Source organism: Odocoileus virginianus, chromosome 4, assembly GCF_023699985.2.
Source record: "Odocoileus virginianus isolate 20LAN1187 ecotype Illinois chromosome 4, Ovbor_1.2, whole genome shotgun sequence".
In the NCBI taxonomy this organism is placed as follows: Eukaryota; Metazoa; Chordata; class Mammalia; order Artiodactyla; family Cervidae; genus Odocoileus; species Odocoileus virginianus.
In genome coordinates, this window is record NC_069677.1 from 24,408,381 (window position 1) to 24,434,683 (window position 26,303).

At 49.2% G+C, this 26,303-nt stretch overlaps 1 protein-coding gene across 1 annotated transcript in view; it reads right to left on the reverse strand.

The window, feature by feature from the left end:
- The window catches only part of VPS8 (VPS8 subunit of CORVET complex), a 384,233-nt gene that overhangs the window by 318,921 nt on the left and 39,009 nt on the right, over positions 1-26,303 (reverse strand). Inside the window, exons 4-5 of the mRNA XM_070466284.1 lie at positions 8,919-8,981; positions 8,697-8,767 (exon numbers count right to left, since the gene is read on the reverse strand). The gene's annotated coding sequence lies outside the window, so the exon portion shown is untranslated. The remainder of the gene's footprint in view (positions 1-8,696; positions 8,768-8,918; positions 8,982-26,303) is intronic.

Consider the following 26,303-nt stretch of genomic DNA (forward strand, 5'->3'; position numbering starts at 1 on the left):
TGAAAAAAAAAAAAAAGAAGACATGGTCCTGGTCAGGGCCACTGTCACATCTCACTGGACATGCTGAATGGGCTGCCCAGGGCACCCAAATCCCATTTTTGAGACACAAAGAACCCACTACTTTGGAAGCATCTGCAGACCCTATTAGTCCCCATCTGTCTGGTATTTCTAATTAAACATCAAAAACATCCTCCCTGGCCTGGCTGTCGATACAACAACCCAGGGGTGGGGAGGAAGTGAGCAGCTTGAGTTTGCCAAGTACTTTATGGACAGTAATGCAATAAAGAAATCGGAAAATGAACATATGTGTGTGTGTGCACGTGTCCTGCTTTATACAGAAGGAAGCAGATTTGGGGTAAAGAGAGATGACAGCTCAGTTAAACTACCCTTCGCTGGGCTCATCAGAACGGCTGGGGATGGGGGCTGCCTCCCACACTCTTCCTGGAGCTCGTTCTCTGGTTAACCTCTTCCCCTGTCCCCCCTTTCTGACTCCTTTAACTGTATGCTCTTAACATACATATATATATATATATACATATACATATATATATATATATATATAATTTTTTTTTTTAATTTGGCTGCACCATGACTTAGTTGCAGCATGTGGGATGTGGTTCCCTGACTGGGGATCAAACCCAGGTCCCCTGCATAGGGAGCGTGGAGTCTTAGCCACTGGACCAGCAGGGGAGTCCCTTCTTTTTCTTTCTGAGAGCCCTAATTCTTTCTCCCAAAACTTCACCCCTAGCCCTGCCTGCTCTCTGCCCACCTTACCGTCCACCTCAGCTTGCCTCGCCCCAGGAGCCGTTTCTTTCCTTGGGCTTGACTCTTTCATCCACCACCACTAGCTCTACCCCTCTTCTCTCTGTGCTTTCTTCCCGTCTCTCATCGATGCCTTAGTTTGCCATCCTCTTTCTGTGGTTTCCAGCGCTTCCCCACCGACTTTAAGTTCCACTGACAGCAGAACTACCAGGGAAATGTTCCCTCCCCGAGAAACCTCTCCTCACAGAGGTCTCTGTGCTCTTTGGGGCAGACTGCCTGAGGAAGGTAAAGCAAATCCCCCATTGTTCAGGGCAATTAGCTGCCGTGGACGGGAGCCATTGAATGGCTGCCACTCGTGGGAGGCTCTTGGCTACAAAAGGCCCATTCATGATAATACATTTTACAGACACCCCGGAGGCCTGTGAGAACCTCTGCCCAGACACCCTGCTCCACAGGAGAGAGAATCCCTGTCAGCTCGAAAGAAACAGTTTTCATTCCCTCAGATGAACCATCAATTGGGAGCATCTCCTATGCAAATGAGCTTTCTGAAGCCTCTCTGCAGAAGAGACCTTCTTCTGTGAAGGCCAGAAGGGGTAACCTTTGGAAGAGTGTGTTCCAGCTTCCTCCTGTGCCTAATTACTGAGCTCCTTTCTTCCTAATCATCTTTATTTTAATGTAAGAATATGATAAATGTCAGAATGTCATGAGATGAATGTATGATCTAATTTATTTTTGCAGGGAAAAAAAATGAGACCTGAAATATCTATTTAAGTCAGGTGTTCTGAAAATGATTAAATAAGAGGAATAAGAGGAGGACCTGAGTGTAAAATACAGCTCAAGAGGCCTGGTGCCACCAATTCAACCTGCTTATTACCCTGTACGATGTGAATAATTTACCACATTTTACCCTGCATTAAGCACTGTTGAGGATTAACCCACAGTTTATTTGCAAACCACATTAACCCCTACCTGCCTCAACCCGCTGTTTCAGGGAAGGGGGGAAGTTATGGGAACTCTCTCTGCTGCTCTAGTGTCCACGTTAGTGAGGGCTGGACAGCAGTAACTAGCCTGATTAGCCCCCTCCAGAGAATTCATCTGGGAATAGAAAGTACACATGTCACCTGCTTCTGGGGCATTTTTCTCCTCCTAACTCTCAAGTGCTCCCACTTGGGCTAGCTCCCCCACCCCCCACCATCATGTCCTTTCCATTTCACTTCTTATGTATCCTTTCATCTCTCAGCCATACACACTGGTCCAGGCCCTTGCTTCTCATGCTGGACTCAGAGTCACAGCCCCTCCCTCCTGAGCCCTTTGGCTGGCCCCCACCCTCCCATTTATCCCGTATCTGACCAACGTTCCTAAACCCGATTTTCACCCCAGCTTTTCTGGGCTTGGAAGCATTCAGTGGAGAGTCCTGCTCAAGGATGCAGACCTGCCTCCTTCACCCAGAACCCAAGGGTGTGGCACCATCATTTCTGCAACCTCATTTCCTTCTTCTCCTTTCCAGATACCCACCCTTTCAACAAACCAACCCCTACATCTCTCTGAACAACCAGACTCTCTCCCACCTCCATCTTTGTTTTTCGTTTGTTTGTTTTGCCACACCATGCAGCTTGTGGGTTCTTAGTTCCCCTAGGAGGGATCAAACCCAGGTCCCTGGCAGTGGAAGCTTGAAGTCCTAATCACTGTACCGCCAAGGACTTCCCTCACACCTCCACTTTGACCTGCCTCCTCCCCAGAAGCCTTGCACCCCCTACATCCAGCCAGCCCCAAATCCCTACTGGGTCACAAACTCATTACTCCCGGCTCCAGACTGCTCTGAGCTTTTGTTTCCAGCCAGCCTCAAACCAGTACCCCACAGAGCAGCCCTGCAGTGGGAACTGTAGACTATGCCTGGAGAGACCCAGAAACTGCAATCAGCTTGGAAGCAAGATCTGAGGACCTGTCTCTAAGGTGTAGTGTGCATTCAGCTGATTCTTTACAGATCAATGAAAATAGCAACTTCTCTTATGGGGCTTGGATTCACACTTTACATACACACTTTACACTTTACAACATAATCACACTTTATGTTGATTACAACTTATGTAATCAACATAAGTTGATTTACAACAACTGCCCATGTTTTAAAAAATGTTATTTGTATTTAGCACTTTTTGGAGGACTGCCTAATGAAAAGGAAAAAAGCAAAATAAACCTCTCCAAGTCACTCTTTGACATTGTACCAGCGTTGAACTATTCAAGGAAGCATAAAAGGCCAACTCACAAACAAACCTTTTGCATAGAAAAGCACAATTTACAAAGCATACCTAGTAGGTGTCAGAATTATTCACAAAATGGGTGTGACCCCAACTTTTGGAACCATTTATTTGCCTCATTTTCTGCCATCTTATTTGGTTTTCCAGATGTCCCTCCAGGACATGGAGGCAAGCTCACAAGGAATGCACAGTCCGTCTGCTCCTTTCTCATCCCCCAGGGAGCCTGCTCCAGGACTCTCAGCATCTGCCTCTGTGTTCACTCTGCCTGCTCACCTGGCTCCACAGGACCACCCTCCCATCCACTTCCTTCACTCCCACTGGAGACAACCTCAGACCTTATCTGATACTTCAGGATCTCAACAGCATTTTCTCTTTCTCCACTTTCCAACTGGGTCTCTTATCTCAGATCCCTTACAGAAGGAGATAAGCAATGAATGACTGGGAGAATGATGTCCCTTGCACATCCTCACCTGTGTAATAATAATAATAATAATAATAATAATTCTCTGTGTGGCTGATTACTGGCCCTTCATGGACATTGTATCGCATCAGCCCTGAGGCTCAGGCGGTAATGCGCTGCACTCAGGTTACAGAGCTATTGGTGTATCACCCTTCTCCAGGACTTCTAGGTCACCCTGGAGGATCCCATGTTTCTGACTGAGCCAGACTCAAAGCTGAAGTTTACACACACCAATGGTAAGTGACCTTCACCGGTCCTAACCTACATACCTGCCTGAAGGACAGAACAGGGACAGGTTTGTGAGCCCAAACAGGATGGGTGGCAGCTTTCAAGTAGTTCCTCTCCGTGGTGAGTAGCTCAGCCTCTATGCCTGGAATGCACTGAAGGACTGCCGTCCAGTCTTCCCCTCGCGTGGAGGCCTTGTCAGCTTCCTCGTCACACGGGTTACTTCCCATTCACTCCCTGCCCAGACTCAGGTCCAGCTGCAGCCTCAGCCCACGGACACAGCAGGCAGCTGGGAAACAGCTGCCGATGACCCAGATTGTCTTTGGCCAAGGCCGGCCCAGCCTGCAAGGAGCAACTTATAGAACACAATTCAGAGAGTCCTAGGAGCTCTCACCAGCTGGCCAGAGAGACAGAGGCAAGTGGTCAGTGGCCCTAGGGCCACCCTTCTCCTAGGTTCTAAGAGACAGTCAGCCCCAGGACTGCAGTGACCAGACCACCTGAGGGACATGTCATCTTCAGGGTGGTGATTCGATCTGTGCTTGGACGGGGCCACTAGTTCACATGGGGCACCCTGGCCCCATTGCTCAGCAACTTAATTCAGCATCTGAACAATGAGAATCATACACAGACTAAGAAGAATTATTCACCAGCAAGGAAGGAAACTGGAGGAATCCAGAAATCTTCATGAATTCTCTGCACTGGAAGAAAGGATTAAAATCTAAGAAAGGTAGAGGACTGCAATAGGAGAAGGAAAAAAAAAAAAGCCTCAAGTGTGGCAAGAGAAACTATAATTAAAATAGCAAATTGCAATTTCGGGGTGGGAGGAGGGGATGGATGAGCTTAAAGACCAAGGGACATCTAGTGAAGCATCTGACAGAAATGATTCCCAGGGATGTTTTGGGGAGAAAAAATCCATCTGGAAACAGAGAAAAGGAAATGAAACAAGAATTTGCTGCATTATTTAAAGCTTTCCATGGTGGGGGTAGGGTAGGGGACATTCAGGAGAGAGGAGGTTGGAGAGAAGAGAATGGAATTGCTCTACTAAAAGGGATTAAAAGAATCATAAGGGCTTTTTAAAATGACTCAAGCCAAAAAAAATGGGGGGGATGCAAATAATTGTAGGCTGTGAAATTAATGGTGGCCAAGATTCTTAGTTCATTCTTTAAATCTGCTTAACAGGAAAAATGAAGGAGAGACATTTGTATGCTTGGGGAGTGATGGGAGTCCTTGAAAACACATTTCTATAGAGCACTGACAAGACCAAATGCACAGCAGACAATATGTGTCCTGGGATAAGACTGAGCTGGCAGGGAGCTCAGACTCTGTGGCAGGGGCAATCTGCTTACCTAAAAATACCTAGTGCCCCCTCCTTTGAATATTTGTCTTCCCAAATATCTGACTCCTTCATGAAAGTCTGCATATCATGTCCAGAAATTAGCAAGGTCTACAGATGTTCTTGTAACAAATCACAGTTGAATTAGGAGGGGCCTGGGTTTGAATCTTAGTGCTGTTAAACTCTCCAGCTTTGTGACCTTGGGCCAGTTACTGAACCTCTCTGAGTTTCATCACCTTATAGGACTATGGTGAAGATTAAATGGCATTAAATATGAGAGAATGGCTGTTGTAATGTTGGGTCGGTGATAGGCTATCAGAGAAGCTTCATTAAATTTAAATCCTCCACCCCTTGTCAGTGTCTTTGGTCCGAAGGACCTTCTTCACTGAGTCCTGTCCTTGCAACACACTGCTTCCTAGGAGCTCCATTTTAGAGCTCATTAGGAAACACACAGGCCTAGAATCTGGGGGAGGTGCAAGTCACCCTGAGCCCCAGCAGAGTCTTCACATTGTCTCTCGGCTCGACGTTGACACGCCCAGGAGCCTGCCCCCGTCGGTGCAGCAGGCCTCTGCATATGGCCCTCACACTCAAGCCCACCTCTATGCTTCACCGCACTGAGGCTCTCTTCAGCCCAGCCCCTTCCCAGAGGCAGCCCCCCACCCTTATGAGATGTCTGTACATCCTGAGGCTCAGACTCACCCTGAGGGAGCCCAGCAGGTGTGATTGGGCGATCGTCCTGCCTGTGAGGGAAGCTGGGGGGAGGAGGGAGGGGGAGAACAGTTAGGAGACAAACCAGATTCTAAGCAGAAATGATGAGACGTAGATCCTGGTTTAGCAGTAGGGTTGCTGAGACAGTCTGGGAAGGGAGTCAGCATGACCTCGTGATGAACTAGTCCTGGGTCAGGAGGATAATGGAGAAGGAAATGGCAACCCACTCCGGTATGCTTGCCTGGAAAATCCCACGGGCAGAGGAGCCTGGTGGGCCACAGTCCATGGGGTCACAAAGAACCAGAAATGTCTTGGCAGCAACTGAGCACATATGCACAGGAGGATGAGGAGAGCCTAAATGGACCCACCCCCTTGGTCAGCAATGCTAGGTCTCTCTCTCCAGGGTGGACAGTAGTGGCGGTCCCAGTTAGTTAGTTAGGCTGTGCCCTGCGGCTGCTGGTCACTGTCACTGCCTGTTTCTAACAACTGCACTGGCTTTTTCACTGTTCTTTAACAAGGACCTGGGAGCTCCAGCTTGTGCGTGGGCATGAAAGACAAGGCTTCTCCTGGAGTTGTGCTCCCCACCCTGAGGCAGGCCTGCCTTGCTGTGGCTCCAAGGATCTCATTCAGAGGGCCATTTAGTGCTCACCTTTTGCTCCTGAGCTCGAAGCTAGCTACATGCAGGGGGGAAGCAAACAGGAATGAAACACCTCTTGTGTCCTTCACTTCCCAGTGTGTAATGAGAATCGGATATCGTCACCAGGCCCAGAACTCTCCAGTTTGTGTTTGCCCCCATGAGGCCCACTAGGCCTCACTGTGCAGCTCTGGGAGAACAGAAGTCTGCTCCCTGAGGGTGGGAGAGAGGTATTGTAACCTCCATCTTACCAACATCTTTGTGGCAGAGGTGGCCACCAATCCACACTGGCAGCCCTTGCCTGGTATGCCCACCTCCCCCTGGATGTCTGGTCCAGATGGAGTAGTTTGGAAACCGTGCTAATTAAATGAGTCAGTTACAAGACTGTGACTTGGAGCAAATCACTGAGCGTCTGAGCCTCAGTGTCTTCATCTGTAAAACAAGGATTGTCATACCTACCTCATGGGACTGTCGGTAGGATAAACTAAAAAATGTAAATGCAATCTTTTGGTAAACTATAAACTCCAAATAAATGAACGTTAATAACTGAGTGCTTATGCAAAGCCCAGGAAGCAAGTCAACCCATCCCCCTTGAGTCTTTCTTAGGCTCCTGCCTAAACTTCCTTTGTGCCCTGCCCTTTCCTCTCTAATAGCACTAATCAACCACTATTATAATCCTCCCTTTGCATGTCAATCTCCTACAGTCTACTGACCACTCGGTTTCCTGGCCTACAGCAGGGGGGCTCAGTACAAATTTGCTGCATGAATAGACTGAGGGCCTGGAAAGCGGGGGCTGAAGATGCCAAATACAGCCACCAGGGGGCAATCAAAGCCTTCCCAAGCAGGTCAGCTTGAGTCCTTGCTGAGGCCCTTCTCAGAGGAAGAGAGAGAGACCTCTGTAAGAACTGCTCTCTGATGGGTAAAGGCCAGGGCCTAGCGCCCTGGCTGCGAATTCTTTGTCTGACAACGGCTCCGTACAAAGACAGGTCCATATCTACCATGGTGTTCAGAGTCCCTGTGTCTGCCAGAGCCTGAGTGTCCAAGACAACCCTGGAGGAACACAGCTGTGCTGGGGGTGCAGGTACTGCTGACAGAGTCCAAGGGCCAGTGTACGTGTTGTGTGCATGCATACATGCTAATCCCTGAATGGTGTGTTTATGAGAGCTCTTGGCCGCTTCATGGAGATCTGGCCACCCACCCACCCTCATAAGCAGCATAGCAGAAAAGACCTTGGATGTAGGTCTGATCCACCAAGTGGTCCTCTGTGGCCTCAGCAAGTAGCTTCTCCCCACTGGGCCTTGGTTTCCTCACTGGTGAAATGGCAAAGCTGGGATAGGTGGCTGAGGCCCTCTCTAGCTCTGACCTTCATTCTCTGTGTCTCTGAGGTCAGGGTTGATTCAGGTTCAAGGGCTCCAGGTAACCTTGCAGATTCTCGGTCTGGGTCAGAACCTGAATCCTCAGGATGGGCCTCTGCTACATCTGACTTCTTATCAGGATGGAACCCAGACTCACGCAGTGGTCACATACTGAATGCTACCCTGGGCTCACAGGGGAAGGCTTTGAAATGCCTGTGGGGATGCTGTCACTTGTCTTTCTGCCTGTGGGGCTTTCCCAGCTGGGCAGCCTGAGCCGATCTCTACTTGCCCTGTGTCCCTCAGTCCCCACCTCTCATTCTCAAGCCATCCAGCTGGGAAGGTGAGCTGTGGTGTCCTGGTGGTCTGGGACACTGGCAGCTAACAGAGCCTGGGGCTTCAGTCTCCTGGGACCCCACCCTCACCCCCTCCCTTCATCTCCAGGCAGGACAGGCCAGACAGATGAGAATCTACCCAAGCACAAGCTGCTGTTGAAATAAAGGCAGAGATGTTTCTTTATAATTTTCCCCTTGAAATAAACCCAGACTTAAGAACAACAGAAACACGCAAAATGTGTTTTTAGTGGAACCCAGATGGAGGGCTGGAAGCCCAGCGGGCTGTCTCCATAGAGGGTTCTTGTCTCAGGAATTCTATTCTCTCCCCCCAGCCCCCCTCAGGAGCACCCCCACCCCCCAGGCCTCAGCCTGGGGCTCTCCAGCCCAGGGCCGGCTCCCTCAGGCCAGTTCCTTGGGGCTGTTTCCAGGTGAGCAGAGTGCTACACCCCCCCATCAGCCTTGGGACAAAAGGCTGAGTCTGGCATCTAGAAAAATCTGTGGTTTCAGAGATTTGGGGGAGGGGAGCAGGGACCAGGACCAACTCAATCCAAACACCTGGATCTGCCGAAATACAACAAAGAGAGTGAATTAAGACATCTGAAAAAAATACTCTGAGGAATTCTGCTCACCCACTTGGCCCACTGCTTCTCATTAACCGGCTCCAGTGCTCCATATTAACATATGCAAATCCAGTCCTGGGCTGGAAGACAGGATACAAAGACAAGTCCTGACAACCCCCTTTCAACCACCACCCCCCCATCCACCCCCCCATCCCCTCCCCCCATCCCCTCTCGCCCCCCCCCCCCCCCCCTAGTGGTCAAAGGGTTCCCTGTGGGATGAAGAAATCTCACCAGTTCCGTTTGGGTTTTGCTAAAGCAACAGTCTTGAGAGTTGGAGCCACAGTATGGTCATTCCTTGAGGAGAAACAGATGAGAAGAGTTACTAGGAAAATAGATCCTGTAGAAGCTGACTTTTCTATGAAGTAGGAGTGGTTGTTTTTCAACAAATATTTCTGGATGCCTACCATGTACCATGGGCCGTACTGGGCTCTGGGGGACACTGACATAAACCCGCACATGAGGACTAGCCTCAGACTGTTCAGTGAAGAAGGAAAAGGAAATCAGAGATTATAATTATACAGCTGATGGGAGATAGTGAGGTTGGTCATGGATGAGTTGCCTCTGCAACCTCCAGGTAAAGATAGTTGGATATGGTGGCGGAGGTTGGGGGAGGGTGTTGGGGTTTCTGATACTCAAAAGTGAAGTTTGGGCAAGAAACACAGACTTCGGAGCTATCAGCATAAACTTTGAAGATGAGTTTCCTTGCAGAGAGACGTGGAAGATTGAGCCATTTTGTAGGAAGGGGCCGATTTGGGCTTCCCAAACCATTCATGGTTTTCTTCTTTTAAAAAAATTTTTGACAGTCTGTTGGTTTTTTTTTTTTTTTTTTTTTGCTGTGCTGGGTCTTCACAGTGGCGTGCGGGGGTTTCTCTGGTTGTGGAGCACAGTCTCTAAAGCAGGTGGGATCAGTAGTTGCTAGCAGCACATGGGCTTTGTTGTTCCATGGCATGCGGGATCTTAGTTCCCCAACTAAGGATCAGACCCCCATAACCTGCATTAGAAGGTGGATTCTTAACCACTGGACCACCAGGGAGGTCCCATAGGTTTCTATTTCACTTCCTCTTTGGGTCATTCCTGACTACACTCTTCCTCCAGCAGCTTTCTCTCTGATTTCCCCTTTTTTCCTGTTTCATTTTTCTGTAGGTGATTGGAATTGAATAGCAGCAGTGAGGATCATGAGGATGGGGACGGTGAACCCTGACTGCTCCAGCTCCTAGCTCCCTGCCCAGCACACAGTGGGCCCTCATGAGGGAGGCCCTCAGAGTTTGTTGCTTGAATAAAGGCAGAAGGAGGAGCCAGGCTAGAGTTCCACTTCTAGCTGTTTCAGGCCTGTGCTGGGCCTCAATCCTGCTCCGAGAAAGGGGAGGGAGCAGGGAGAATGAACGGCAGGGGGCCCTGCCAAGGCCCGAGGCGGCAGCAAGGCCCGAGTCCTGTCTGCGATTCGCCTCCCATTTCCAGCCTTGACACTTGGATGGAGGGAAACCGTGCACTCTCCCAAGGGACCCTCAGACCTGAACCCTGCTCCATATGCATCGAGGAGTGGGCCAAGAGTGGAAGGAAGTGCCCAGACAGAGGGAGACAGAGTATTAAAATTCCATGGGCGATTCCTCGGGAGGGAGTTTACAGTTCCTAACTGACCGTAAACCCTTCTCCTGACAGGTCTTGGAATACATCACTCTGGGCTCTCCCGGAGCAGCTGACACATCGCAGTAACGCTTCTCCAAAAGTCAGGGTCTGCTGATTCCAGCGGGGACGGCAAGGCGAGCCGGGAGCAGCTGAAATGGCCCCTGTCTCCTCCAACTTCAGAGACTCAGGGCAGGCGGCCCGCCCAGCGACTGGGCTGTCAATGCAGTGCCTGCGATTCCCAGACCAGAAGGCGGTTTGTGAACTGCTTGCCTCTGGGTGAAATTTTATTCACCTGGTGGGGAAACTCGTTTTCTCTCCACGGAATGCTCTGAGTGGCACATCGCATATGTGTTTTATTAATAAAAATGAGAAAATGGAATCATTATTACTGCATAATTGCAGTTCGTTTGCTAGGCCTAATCTTTCAAAAGCCCAGGTGCCGGGGGTGGGACAGGGGGAGAAAATAAAAGGGGACCTTGATCTGAACCGCCCAGGGAACCACCTGTGTAGGAGGCTCTCCGGGAAAGACTGAGTGGGTATCCTAGAAGTCCCAGAGCAAGCGAGTGTGGGTAGCAACACGCAACCCTCTCTGAGCTACCAGACTGCAGCACAGCCCTGGCGCCAGCTCCAGGAGTCGGGTGACCTTAACCAAGGCCCTACCCTCCTGGAGTTCCGTTGTTTTTTTTCCAGGAAATTAGAGCTCATATTCCTGCCCTGCTTGGCTCACAAGGTTGTCCTGAGAATTAAATGATAAATGACCTCCATCATGGTTTCTTTCCCTCACTCATTCAATCAACAATCATCTGCCCAGGTATGTTTTGGGCTAGACACAGTTCTGGGCAATGAGATGTAAAAGGGAATAAAATGAAACCCTGCCTTCAAGGAGTCCACAGTATAGTGGGGGACACACAGACAAAAAGATGAGATGGGGGAACCCCAGATGCACACTCAGAGGAAGGGCATGCCCCTTGCCTGGCATAGAGAGAGCTTCGGGATAGTGATGCTTACTTGTAAAAAGGTGAGCAGGAAAACTGGAAATGTATCACACCATTTCCAAAATGGACATGCTCACGGTGTGTGTGACCTTGAAGGCAGACCTTGATGCTCCAGTCTGAATATGATTGACGTGTATTTTATGGCCTTGACTGCCCAATAAGGCTGTTTAAAAGAAAAAAAGGAGAGGATGGGATCAAGGGGACTTTTTGCCAGGCTGCTTTGCCCCCATGTGGAGGACAGCACCCCAACTGTCTCCATGAGTCATTTACACCACCCCCACACTGTGGCGGAGAACTGCTCCTCAGACCAAACCTCCACATGACTGGGAGGCCCCAGGTGGGCCATTAAAATGTGATCTCTTAGGCCTGTCAGAAAGGAGATTAAGATGGCAGATTGACCAGTTTTAATATGGTGGCCCCCACATGGACACAGGCAGGGAGCTGGGCCAAGTGTATATAAATTGCTTTAGCCCTTAAGACAGGAACGAAGCTAAGAACAGCACTTAGGTAGTAGACACCCATACTTAAGAAGCATGCCTATCTTTATGCTATTGACATTTTCTGTAATTTTCTTTTTGGCCTCCTTTGGGGCTTCTCTGGTGGTAAAGAATCCGCCTGCAATATGGGAGACCTGGGTTTGATCCTTGGGTTGGGAAGATCCCCTGGAGAAGGGAAAGGCTACCCACTCCGGTATTCTGACCTGGAGAATTCCATGGACTGTATAGTCCATGGGGTCACAAAGAATCAGACACGACTAAGCGACTTTCACTTCACTTCACTTGGCCTCCTTTAATGGTTTAGATTAAGATTATTTAGTTTAATAGTTTAAGATTATTTTTTATTGAGATACAACTGACATATATTAGTTTCAGATGTACAACATAATGATTTAATATTTGTATATATTGTGGAATGATCACCATGATGAATTTAGTTAATATCCATCACCTTACAGTTACAATTTTTTTTCCTGTGATGAAAACTTTTAAGGTCTACTCTGTTAGCAACTTTTTGAATATGCAATATAGTATTAACTATAATCACCATGCTGTACCTTACATCCCATGATTTATGTATTTTATGACTGAAAGTTTGTATCTTTTGATCCCCTTCATCCAGTTCAGTTTTACTTTGTTTTGATCTTTGTTTGTTAGATTCTACATGTATGCGAGATCATACAGTATTTATCTTTCTTTGTCTGACTTCACTTACCATAATGCCCTCACTTTTTTTTTTTTTTGGTGACTCAATAATATTCCATCGTATACATGTATACTACATTTTCTTTATCCATTCATCTATCAGTGGACACAGGTTGTTTCTATGGCTTGGCTATTATAAATAATGCTGCTATGAACATGACGGTGCATATATCTTTTTGAATTAATGTTTTCATTTCCTTTGGATAAATACCCAGAAGTGGAGTTCCTGGATCATATGTTAGTTCTATTTCTTAATTTTTGGAGAAACCTCCATAATATTTTCAAAGTAAGGTTATTTTTTAAGATGCCAACCTGTTTCAACTTGAAAAGAGTCACCTGATGTTCTTGGGAACCAAAACGGTGGTGATAACAAAAATCAGAGAGAGAAACCCCTCATTTTATCCTGAGAAGAAAGATGGGGCTCAGGAGGTCCAAGTTCACCCCACATTGTCAGCCACACTTCCAGCTGGAGTTTCTCCTTCCAGGATTCTTCTGGGTCAAACTTTGGAGGGTTTCTGTGTTTCTTTCCACAGAAAAGACATTTCACTTAGAATGTCAGTAGGAAAATATCACCGAGACTAAACACTGAGCGCTTCCCTCCTCCAACATGAGGGAGAGGTCCCAGAAAAGGGTCTGGGACTCCTGGTTGGGACTTTCATAACTTGTCCCTCTATGGATGCTGGGTCCTATTTTTTTGTCTGTCTGCCAACACTGCCAGAGGTTCCCATACCACCCATACCAGTTAGTTGTGCTGCCAGAGGTTTGCTGGAGAGCTGGGTGGGCGGGCAGGAGACTCAGACAAGATGGGATCTGTTTCCCAGCTGAACCAGGGAGAAATGTTTATCCCTCACCTCTGGGCCTGTAATGAATTCAGACTCAAGCCACACAGGCCTAGGAATCGATAGTTTTAATCATTTCAAAAACTAGCCCCACTCTGGGTAAAATTACAATGCGCAAGAAGCTCAATGGAGCTTAAAGGCCACAACCTCATTATCATTTCATTAGAATCACATTTCAGCAAGATGGGAAGAAACGTTCTCACACACCAACCCCTCCCACAGTTCCCCTCGCCTCCCTGGCCCCTGTGGAATAGCTGCAGAGGACTGCGATGGTTTACACCAGCTGTCAGCTCCGAGGACCACTGGCCACTCCCGTCATGCACTCTGCCCGCAGAGGAAGCTTGGCACGGTCACTGGAGACCTCAGCGCAAATCAGTGCAAACGCCTCCTGAATCAAGTTTGCAATCCTGGGAAGTTTAGTAAAAACAACCCGCTGTCAGTTTGGCTTCTCACAGCTGGAGGGGTCAAGTCATCAACACAATATAAACCCAGGCCAGCAGAACCTTGTCCTGCCCAGGGCCCCAGACGCCCTCTGGGAAGCAAAGGGTTCGAAAATGTCTTAAACTTTTCCAGTTTGTTTATTTTCCAGTGTTTAATGATATTGTCCATGCAAGGAACCGAACCTCAGCTCCTGCTAACAATTAAAGAGGTTTTCTAATTTAGGAGAAAATGTGATTTCAAGAAAGAGAGAAAGAACTTGCACAGGAAGTAAAGCACATAATTCCCATTGAGAATATGCATGCAGAAAAGCCCTGAGTTGAGAAGACCCTGATCAGATGTGAACACCGGAGAGAAAGCTGTTGGGGGAGACTGATCCAACCAGGGGGCCTTTTCAGAGCAGGTCACAAAGTCTGCTCCTCTGGTCTCCCTCTGTCGTACCTGGTCACTCCACCACCACCAGACAGCTTCAAGATTGTAGTGTCCTCAGACCTCACCATCCCACAAGTCCACATGGATTCCCGTCCATGAAAATGACCAGATTTTACTGCTGCTCAATTCTGTCTGCCATAGGTTCACTCTGTGATCAGGGGGCCCCTTGGGAGTACCCCACGTGCTTATCAGCAGGACTGTCATGGGGAATAGACCCCATATCTCACAAAAGCTTTGTTCCCCCAGCCCCATTTGCTCTCTGATGCTGTGCAGCCCACAGTCACCCCAGAGTGGGACTTGCTGCCAGCAGGCCTCCTGAAAACATTGCCACCCATGCCCAGGGCACTGTCCCAAAGCTCCCTCAAAAGGGACACACTGCCCACCTGGTGTCCTCTGTCCACTTGAGCTTCACAGTGTCCTGTGCCCCTCTCCTATGCGGTCACACCCTGTCACCGGGACTCCAAACAGCATTGACCTGCCTGAATCTCATAGGACCCTTTATGAAAATAGCCCCTTCAGCTTCCCTTGAAGGCTTTCCCTCCCATGGGACTCAGCACTAGGTTAGTGGGGCAAGGGTAGCACTGTGTATTTCTTTCCACTTCCAATTACATCTCCGTTTCTGAGAGAAACCTGGGCCCCACTCCTTCCCAGTTGCAGCAGACATCTGAATCCCATGGCTAGAAACAGTTTCAGCTGAGGTTGGGAGTCCTACTCCACATCCTCAGACCAGTCGTTCTCAACGTTGGCTGGATATTAGAATCACCTGGGGAGCTTTTTCAACTTCTATTGCCAAGGCCACACCCCAAAGCAAGAAATCAGAATCTCTGGGCATCAGTAATTTTTAAGTCTCCCTAGGCGATTCCAATCCATGCAGTCAAGATTAAGAACCACTGACTTAGAGGAAGAAAGGAAAGGAGAGATGGTGGGAGGGGGGCAAGGCCAAAATTAGGAGCCACTTCCCTAGGAGGGAAGGGAGCTGAACAAGCAAACCTAGTGCCACACCCTGGGACACACACCGAGAAAACCTAAGGATGCTTTCGCCAGACCGGCCAGTGACTCGCACAGCTGTTGTCAGTATCTCTTTCAGCTGAGTCAACATATTAGGAGAGTCGAGGATGAGTACAGCCCAGACCGGGTGGCATCCAAGGGATCTGCAGGGAGGAGGCCTCATCCACAGCCGTGGTGGAGACAGACAGACTCCTGCAATTGACAGGACGTCGGGAAAGCCCTGTGTCTCTGTCCAGGGAAAGCCCTGTGTCTCTGTCCAAACTTCCCACGGTGGGTGGCCAGCTGCTCTAAGAATGGTGTGGCCAGGGACTGGCCTACATTAGCTAGGTATACCAAGAGTTCATTAATTCACTCATTCATTAGTTCATTTGTTCATCTGCTTGCTCACATACACACATGTCAGAGCTGTGTGTAAAGGACCTCAGATATCATATGCAGCCTGGTGGTTCCCAGGCTTTGTTTTTAGCTGAGGAATGCCGGTTTAAGTGAAACCGTATGGATGCATAAACAAATACAAGGGGAGTTGCTTTGGATAAAGCAGGATTGGAGGCCCTGGACACGGCCCCCTCACCTCCCTTCTCCTAAGGAGAATTCACCAGATTCTCCCATTTCAAGGAGAAACAGGGTTGGGAAACCTCTCATTTATAGATGAGGACATGGAGGCATACAGCAGGGTGGGGTCTTGCCCAGGGTCATTCAGATTTCATGTAACAAATTTTCCTGTGCCAGGTTCAGAAAACACAGAGCTGAGTAAGACAGGGTCCTTGCAAAAGGAGAAACTTACAGCAGAGATTACTATATGCATCTCAGATGCTGAGCCAGATGTCGAGTTCAATCAAATGACCTGCCTCTCTCAGCTTGGTTTTCTGAAGAAAGCCCTCCCCGGGTTATTTCCCAGCACATGGCATTGGGGGAGAACTGCAGTCCTGTCCTCCAGAGCCCACCAGGTCTGGTTCATGTTCAGCTGGGATGCATCCTGCCAGCCCTCTGACTGTCCTGGGTGTTTTTCCTGTTTGTGAAATACTTTGGATATTACACTCGTATTCCACCATCAAAGTTTCCAAAGTGTGAGAATCAGAAAACATCAGTAACTGATCAGTATTACCTACCTTCTCACTGCTATTACTTGACACTAGAACTACTGAAACTTCCCAAAAAGGGAGACTGTTTTCTTCACAGGGGACTTTCTGGCATGGCCTTCCTGAAGGTGTCTCTTGGGTATAGGGTGGCCAAGCTGAATTCTGAGATGGACTGAAAGTCACATGGTACCCTAGGACAAAGCATGGGCCTGAGTTCAATCCCTAATCCTCCCACTTGCCAGCAGTGCTGTGTGTGTGCAGGGCAGGCATTTCTCAAATCCAGAATGGTGCATGCAGATGGTGCTGGCCCTCCCCAGGAAATGCCCTCAGCTACAGGGAGCAGTCTTGCCTGAGTTACGTCCCTTCCTAGGGGTTCAATGACCCAGGCCCATTGCCTAGATGGGGGAACATCTTTGAAGGGTCATCCAAGCTTTAGCAACCCCATGGGAGCACCTGAGACTTCGTGGTAATGCCAGTGCCATTCAACCTCTCCCTCAGCCCAGGCCTGTTTCTGTGCAGGGCTTGTTCCATGAACAGTCACCAATTAACTTTCTGCACACAGTCTTCCTCTCAGAGTCTATTTCCTGAAGACCCTGACCCTCAATGGTACATATTCACAAAATGAGGGCAATAATTCCCCACCTCTAAAAGCTATTGTGAGCCTGAAGTGAGCTAGTTTGTTCACATGAAGCCTCCTCTCTGACTCTGTGCCTGGAATACAGAGTGATCAATACATACTGTTCACTTTCTCCTTCTACTCTTTCTTCCTCCAAGTGTTTATGGATTTTATAACTAGGGTTCTTTCTCCTCTGGGGGATACATCTGGCTTTTGGTTCATTGGCCGAGCAAAAGTGATTGACACGTTCAAAACCCAGTAAGGGTCCAATCACTTATTGTGTTCAGGTGTTGTACATAACTGTGCTCATCTCTCATAAACATACACACCAAACACACGCGTATGCACAAGTGGTATTGCAGAATTCTGCAACCTCTGAAGTTTTACAAACATCCAACGCTTTATACCATCATCACAACACATAGAGAATTGCTTGTATAGACACCTGTATACCAAGTGAGACATCCCAGGAAGGAGAGAGCACTTCCTGGTTGGTGTGATCAAGGAAGGCCTCATGAAGGAGATCACATTCCTCAAAGGTTTTGAAGGATGAAATCCAGCAGAGAGAATAGGAGTGGCTTTCCAGACCAAGGGAATAATATCACAGTCCACTGTGGAGCTGGGAAAACACAAAACATGTCTAGACAAGCCCTACAGTCTTGGCTGAAGACAGGGTTTTATAGAGGACAAGTCAGAGGAGCGAAGGCTGGGGAGACAGTGTGGGACCTGATGGGGTGGGTTCTTGAAGGCCAAATTGAGGCTAGAAGGAATGGGACTCCACTGACAATTTGTGAGAATAGGGAAGAGTTTTTATTTTTCTTTTTTTTTAGGGAAGAGTTTTAGGAAACCAGCCATGGACAGGATTGAATAGGAACAGTATTGGAGGTCAGGAAACAAGTGTTGAGTCTGTGGCCACACACAGGGCTAGCCAGGTGCCCGCCCCTGGCTGGGGCACTGCTGAATCAGGAGGGCTGGAGTCCCAAGGCAAGAGTACTAGCCTCTTTTTAAGACCACCACAACGATCAAACCCTTCAGCGGCAGCTGCGCAGGTACCCTCAGCTCCACTCTGAGGATCAACAAGTGAGCTCACTCCCCAACAATTGTTTGGGAAATGAAAGAGGAAACTGACTTCAATATCAGGGAGCCTGACTCACTGTTTCTCAGTGATCCTGCACAGGAAGAGTCTCTGAGCCTGCTGCCAGTCACCTCCTCTGTCCACACCTTACCTCATAGGAATGTAGATACCAAAAGGGAGTCCCAGAAACAGAACCCCTAGAGAAACTTCTAAAGATAGGACAGACCAAGCCCTCTTTCCCCACTCCCTGCTGTAAGGTCTTGGGTGCATCACTTAACACCTTTCTAGGCCTCGGTTTCTTCATCCACAAAATGGTTGTAGTAACTATCACCACCCATTTGCGCAACTTTTATGAGATCAAATAGCCTAATAAAGCTGAAAGTGCTTGAAGTGCTTCAGAAGCAGTACTAAAGCAATGCAGGGTGTCATGGTGATGCTATTATGTAACTGTGGATGGCCATAGCTTCCACCCCTCTAGTCTGGGCATCTCTTTTCTCTGAAGAGCCTGAATACTGCTCCTGGTGTCCTTTATTCACAAATACTTCTCAAATGTTTCCTCTTGTTTAGTTGTGGGCTTTACACCAGAAGGCACCACAGATACTGCCTACCTGAAACAGACCTTGAGTCAGATACTACGAAAGCCAGGAGGAGGAGGGCCTGGCTGAGAGTGGCTGGGAGCTGACTCACCATCACTCAGCAGGGAAGCTGCTGGTGTCTTGGTCACAGAAAGGCAGGTGACTCAAGGTGGACCTTTCTGGACACAAGAGAGACCTGTGATCACTCATCTCTCCAATCCCATCTCTTTGTTTGGCATGGATCTCGATCCCAGACCCTCCCCTCCCAGGCTGCCTTCTGATCCCACTGCCTAGAAATCTAACAGTGGGGCCAACATGACTCACCAACCAGGTGACCTCGTTTTCCTCATCTGTAAAATGGGTCTAATAATCTCTGAGCTACCTGCCTCACAGGGCTGATATGAGGAGGGTCCCAGGGGCCAAGGATGCGAGAATGCTTGATGACTATATGGCGTGGTACCAAGGTAAAGGTTTGAGAGGAACTTTCCAAGATATGCTTTAAGATGATTTTTCTGCCCAGTGGAGAGAAGGAAGAGGTTGGCTGACAGCTGATCTGCAGGGGCAGAAAGAGAAGTCATGGGGGGATTCCAGGATGCTGGTTCCCTCAAGACTCAAAGTTCCAAAGCTGAACAGAAAGTGTTTCTTGAACATGGGTATTCAAGAGAACAGCTCTTGATGTTCTGATACAAAGCACCCCCCTTCAAAAAGAGCCAGCCCCTCAAAATCATGAGACCAGGACAGTTGGGGAGTCATAATCTCTCCTCAGACCACAGCTTGGTTGTTGCCCTCTCCCCAAGTGTCTCTGGATGCTCGTGGTAGAGGCATGGGCTGGCCTGTGACAGTGACACCCACCCAGACCACAAAGGAACATGACTGGGAGAGGGAAGAAGCCCTCTAATCAGAAGACATCAGAGTTGAGTTACCAGAAGGCTGCAAAGTCCCCTTTCCCAGGCTCCTGGTCTGAATGGAGAAGGGGAGAAGGCCCAGTCCCCCTGATCAGCAGGCATCTAGTGGGAACAAAGGCGAAGCTAGGGTGGGCCCATTCACCATCTCTGGCTTGACTCCCCTGCTCACAGATATGGGAGAGTGGAGAGGAAGTAAGTTAGAGTTCTCCAGGGAGAATACCTTAGGAATAACCCACATCATCATAGCCCTCTGGGGCTTCCCTCCAGGGGGCTGGGAACAGGGGTGATGAACCCCAGAGTCCTTGAAACAAAGTTCTCAATGTGCATGGAGAAAGTTTAGATCATCAGAGACTTTGTCCCTGTCCCCCCACCACCACCACCCTTTTAAGTGTTTCTCAGTTTGAAATGATGTCCTCACTTGCTAGTCTGAGATTTGCGTCTTTCCTTTAACTTGACCTCTCTTACCCTCCAACTCAATACTCTAAAAACTAAGATCATGGCATCCAGTCCCATCACTTCATGGCAAATAGATGGAGAAAAGTGGAAGCAGTGACAGATTTCATTTTCTTGGGCTCCAAAATCACTATGGGTGGTGACTGCAGTCACAAAATTAAAAGACACTTGGTCCTTCCAAGAAAAGCTATAACAAACCAGCATATTAAAAAACAGAGAGATCACTTTGCCCACAAAGGTCTGTCTAGTCAAAGCTATGGCTTGTAATCATAGTACATCAAAGTAATCATGTACGGATGTGAGAGTCGGGCCATAAAGAAGACTGAGTGCCAAAGAATTGATGCTTTTTAGTGGTGCTGGAGAAGATTCTTTGAGAGTTCCTTAGATAGCAAGGAGATCAAACCAGTCAATCCTAAAGGAAATAAACCCTGAATATTCATTGGAAGGACTGATCTGAAGCTCCAATAATCTGACCACCTGATGCAAAATGCCAACTCATTGGAAAAGACCTGATGCTGGGAAAGGTTGAGGGCAGGAGGAAAACGGGGTGACAGAGGATGAGACGTCAACACCCACTCAATGGATATGAGTTTGAGCAAACTCTGGGAGATAGTGAAGGACAGGGAAGCCTGGAGTACTGAAGTCCATGGGGTTGCAAAGAGTCAGACATGACTTAGTGATTGAACAACAGCCCTCCAACCAGATCCAGATCACACTTCCCAGTGGCCTGCCAGTGTGACTTACATTGCTGTCCACATTGAGGGACCTCCATATCCCTGCTCACCTTTCTTAGTTCAGTGGCCATGAGCACAAGCTCTAGAATCAGACTGGGTTCAAATCCCAGGTCTACCCTAACCAATCCTATGACCTGGGGCAGCTTACTTATCCTTTCTGGGTCTCCACTCTCCCCAGTGTATGGGAATCAGAGCAGGATACACCTCAGAGCCTTGCTGCAAGGATTAAATGTGTTCATATGTGCTCAGCATAGCATTTGCCACCCGATAAGTCCTACATCTGTGTTGGCTCTCCTTTTGACAGTTTCCACCCATTGCCTTTTCAAAGCTGGGCTTCAGATCTATTTTTGAAGGCCTTCCTGGGCTGCTCTCTGTTCTGCTGCCTTCTCCACGGTTGCACCTTCCCTTGTCACGTTGGGTCTCCCCTTGCGTCCTGGACACACAGTAGCTTATGTAAACTCATGGGACAAGCTAGCCAGCATTAATCCTAGGAACCCTCAGTCTTCCACCTGCCTGGGCTTGCAATCCTTTTCTACAAAGCCATGCCCCTCTCATCTTTCAAAACTGCTCAAAAACTCACCTCCTTTGTGAACCATGGCACAGTGGGAGAAGCCTATTTCTCTGGGTTTGAATCCCAGCCGAATGTGTACAGCGGGTGACCCTGGGCAAGGGTCACCTAACCTCTCTTTGTTTCAATTTCCTGATATGTCAAATGAGGGAAGTACCCCCTTCACAAAATGGAGATGATACAGTGAAATAACCACCCCTGGATGCCAGGTGCAGTGCTGGGGGCTGTGGCACACATTAAATGCTCGATTAATGTTTCCCTTCTCTCCTTCCACCCGCTCTGATAGCACAGTCTCCCCTCTGCACTCTAGCCCTTAATGATCTTTATAGCTACATCAGTCTCTCTATATATGTTCTTGGATCTTTATCAAGCATTCGGTTACTCTTTCATTCATTTGACATTTATTGGGCCTTTATTATTTGTCTGATGCTGTGCTAGGTCCTGGGGATGATTGTGACAAAATTCTTGTTCTGCAGAACTCACAGAAAATTAAGAGGGTCAAATATGTTTGCAGATTAGTCTAGGGTCTTATGGTAAGTGTCACAGCAGGTGTGTGTATACAAGGCGATCTAGATCACAGCCTGTGGAGTGACTAACACTGATTTCAGCAATCAGGGGCCTTAAATTCAAGGGGGTGAGCCTTAACTGAGCCCATGCTGGGTGCCAGCATGGTTCTAGGCACAGGGAATTCAAGATAAAGAAGACAACGTCTCTATCCTCAAGGAGTGCAGGGTCCAGTGGGGAAAACAGATAAGAGGATGTGAGGATGATACCAGGTGGAGAGTGCCTATGTGCCCATGGGGCTGTCATGCAAGGATGGGAGCAAGGAAGGCTTCCTGGAGGGGCTGACATCTAAGGCTTGAAAGACAAGTAGGAATTGGCTAAACAAAGGAGGGATGTAAGGTGTATCCAGGTAAGTCCAGGAGGAGTGAGGCCAGGTGGGGGGCTCAGTAGTTCTGTATGGCTGGACGTATATGCATGAGGCTCAGAGCTTCTAAGAAGCTCTCCTTTCTTTGCTCCTCTTTCTCCCCACAACATCCTTTCTCCAGTCCCAGCTCCAGGGCCGCCCTATCCCAGAGGATAAGCTCAGGAGCCATGCAGCCCAGGCTCTTCCTAAGGGCTGGGAGAGTTGTGGAAGGAGAACAAGGAGGGAACACCTTTGGTGGGTGCTTGGGCTGAGATGGAAAGAGGAGAGAATTCCCCCACCCCCTGTTCCCCACACAAGGACCCTGAGCCAGGGTTGGCTTTGGCTGTGGTCAGTCCATGGTAACAGCTGCTAGATATCAGGAAAGAACCTGCTTCCTCAGCTAAAACCTCCCCGCCCCCAACCCCTCGGCCCCCTGTTCCTGCTAGATCATAGACCCCCCTTAATTTGATCAAGCTGAAGGTCCCCCACCTTCCTGGTGTTTTACTACACAGCCAGAGGGAAGCAGGGATGCCCAGCACACCCCACATCGACTGATGGACAGACATGCGGTCACCACACTCACTCCCACACTTGCGCACTCACACACGTGCACACGCAAACTCACAGCACCCACGCGCACACACGAACTCTCACAACGCTTACCCACACGTCTGCTCCTCCACACACACATTCGCACAGCAGAAGGGCACAGCTTGCCTCCGTTCTGTAAGCTCCCTTTGGGGGGTACCAGTCCCCTGGAAGGTTGTGAAGCCCTGGACCACAGAACCCCAGCATTGCTCGCTGAGAGGGCACCAAAGGGTTAAGAGGGAACATTTCCAGGGAGTTTGCCTCTTAATCAACACAGTTAATTCTTTTCCTTTTACAAACATAAATTCTTGGCAGTCAGTAACCAAGAAAGAAAGGGGTAAGAAAAAAAACCTTAACCCAACATTAGTCAAATCTTTGCCTCTTCCTATTTTTTTTTTCCAAGTTAAAACTCAGGGGAATTCAAAGCAATGAGAGAAATCCCAGCCCAGATGGAATGTTTTTGCTAATATACGTCTGCAAGTTATTTAAATGTATGTTTAAGTGTCCATGTGTGTGTGAGAGAGACAGAGAATATGAGAGCAAGCAAGTATGGTTGAGTGGTGTGTGTGTGTGTGTGTGTGACTGGGGCAGACAACAGAGCCGAGGAGTCCCCAGAGGCTCTGCCTGAGCCCAGCTGTCCCCTAGCCTCAACTCTCCTGTCTAGACCTGAAGCAGGACAAGGCCATTACCGGACAGTCCTTGTCCTTCAACCCAGGGTCTCCTGGGACAACAGCCCCTGTCCTTGCCCCCTCAGCCCCAGGATGGCCTGGGTAACACTTTCTGTCAGGATAGATAACCCACCCACCACACACTTTCTTGTCCTTTTTCCTGCTTAGCCAGAAGACTTGGGGCTGGAGTTTCCAGGCCTGGAAGAGAGGGACAGTTGAGAGGACCAGGCCCCACCCCTACACAACAGCACCCCCGTCCACCACCACCACACACACAAGGACCCTGCCTGGGCTGGAAATCAAGGCTTAGGCTCTAATCCTGGCCTCTTGGGGTCTCCTCTCAGCGCTGTCTCATGATCTTCAGAACCCCTGGTAGTTCCTCTCAGCTTTGAGCCTCACCCCTCAGAATGCCTCCACAAGGTAGGCCTGACCCCCACCCACACACCTCACCTCAGCAAAGCCCCCCACCTGCTCCTACAAGAGCTCCCAGCCGGGTTCAGGGTGCAGGGGCTTTGCAGAAAAACTCCTCAGCATTATGCTCCCACCTCCCAGCTCTCTCTCCTCTGCTCCCTCCTGAGCTGACTTTAATTCTTTTCATCTTTCCTCTGAAATCACTCCTCTGGTCCCGTAATCAGCTGTGTGGGTTCCAACTTCCTGATTTCCAGGGGGAGATTAAGCAGCTTTCTTCATCTAAAGGCACGTTGGATGGCTGGGCCACCCTGTGGGCTGGCTGGACCCCTCTCTGGCGAGGCGCCTGCTCTCACTCTTCTGAGCCCTGGCCACCCTGTGTCCTGGGCCTTCCACAAGGATCTTCCCAGGCCCCCGGCCTGCCCTGGTCCCCAGAGATTCCAGCCCTCCCATCTTTCCCCTTCACACAGAGGCCTCTCGGCATCTCCAGCCAGGCCCAGAGTCTGCAGTCCACAGCCTTCTCTATCACCCACTTTCGGAAAAGGGGAGATGGGGGCGGGGATATGGCAGCACTCAGGATCTGGAATCTGCAGAGGGAATTCTCAGTCAGGTTGCCCACCCTTCCCTTTCTCCTAGGGTTTCTCTGCTTCTCCCACCCACTCTTGCCCTCAGAGGCTCTTTTTCTGAGATCATGAACATCCATGGTCTCCCCTGGATGACGAGGTGACATGATGAGCCAGCTTTCAAGTCCCCAAGAGTGTATCATCTACCACGCACCTCTTCTGGAGCCATCTCAGGGTCTGGTGCTCAGCTAAGCCCCGGCTTGAGACAAAGCAAAATGGGGTCAGGGGCAGGTGCTGCCTGGGAGGGGCTGTTGGAGAGAGGGACACAGAGAGAGAGAGAGTACAAGAGAAAGGAGAACTAAGCTGTGAATTATGTGCCATTTCAGCTTGCCCGATATGAAGCTAGGGTATAGTGGTAAAGTTTAGATCTGACTTTTCAACAAGGAAGAAACAGTTGCCTAGAAAAGGAATTCTTGAGACGGAAAGAGGGAAAGAAGCCATTCTGTGGGAAGTCTCCTGAAATGTCACTTTGTTAGGGCTTCAGTTTCTTCTGAAATGATTTGGGGCCTTGGGCCTCCCCGGAGACCCTGGCTTCCTGCCAACAGGACCCTTGGGTCTGTCTGTCTTGGTCTGAGGGCTTCAGAGAGTCCATGAATTCCCTGACATCAATATACAAAGTCTCAAGGACATGAACAGTACCCTGATGGGAGAGACTTCACAGCCTTAATCCTGTCCCCAAAAGGGTCTCTCATTCCAAGAAGTTAAAAACCACCGAATCAGAGGTTAACGCGTAAGTGACACATGAAGCTGGCCAAAGTGACCCAAGAGATGGGCCTGGAGTGGAGCCACATGACCTCTGGCTGAACCAAGCAGACTGAGTCAGATCCAGGCAGTGATGGGAGTCTGAGGAGCTGACCTGCACTTCTAAATGGGAGGAGGGGCAAGGAGGGGTTCTGGAGATGACCCAGGTGTCTGGAGACCCCCAGCTTAGAGCAGATCTCTGCCAGGTGAAAATCCCACGGCTCACACAACACTTTCATTGGACTCAGCTATTTGCAGGATTTATCTACTGGGAACTGGCAAGTACTAGCTGGCGAGATGGTAAAGGTGACCCAGAGAACCCTGGGTCTTCCTGGAGCACAGGTGAAAAGTGCACAGAAGTGTCTGTGCCCATAAGTTTCACAATATGTACCAAATTCATCCGTCCCAGAGTAAAAATACAGTCCACCCTTCAAGGAGCCATGTGTGTATCCAGGACCAACGTCGGCAAGTCAGAGGAATCCCAGAGGCATAGAGGGCAAGGTCAGCCAGTGCCAAGGGGACAATCTGGAGAGAACAAGAGTTGTTTAACAAAAAATGTCCATTAGCCCAACCCCACACTATGGGGACTACGCACTAACCAGGCTGCTGGAACTTTCTGGGTCACGGTGCCCTCTTCCGTGAAATGATGAAGTTGGGCTGGAGGGGTTCTGAGGACACCGCCAGTGTTGACACTTAAGGTTTTAAGAAATGCCTCCTCTGTCCCCTCCCTGGAGCTCTCATGGGGGTGGAGTGCAGAGGTGGAGAATATCCAAAAGTCGAGGGAGTATTCCCACCCTACCCTGCAGGAGCTCCAAGACCAGCCACCCAGGGCCTCTGCCGGCTGCCTCTGCCCACAATGTCAATTTCCCTACAGAAGAGGCTGTGGGAGCACGATGGGTTCTCTCTTTGTGTTTTGATTTGTTTGCTTGCTTACTTTCTTGCTCAAATTGAGTGCATTCAGGGGACAGGAAGTGGGAGGCTGGCTGGGACAGGTGAGCAGGGAACAGCCTGGACCAGCCTGTTGGCTGCTCTCCAGCCGGAAGGTTGGGGTGACCAGCTGTGAATTCTCCCTGGGTCCTGTGAGGATAGACACACAGCGACTACTGCCACACTAGCCAACCCCTCAAGCTCCCTCT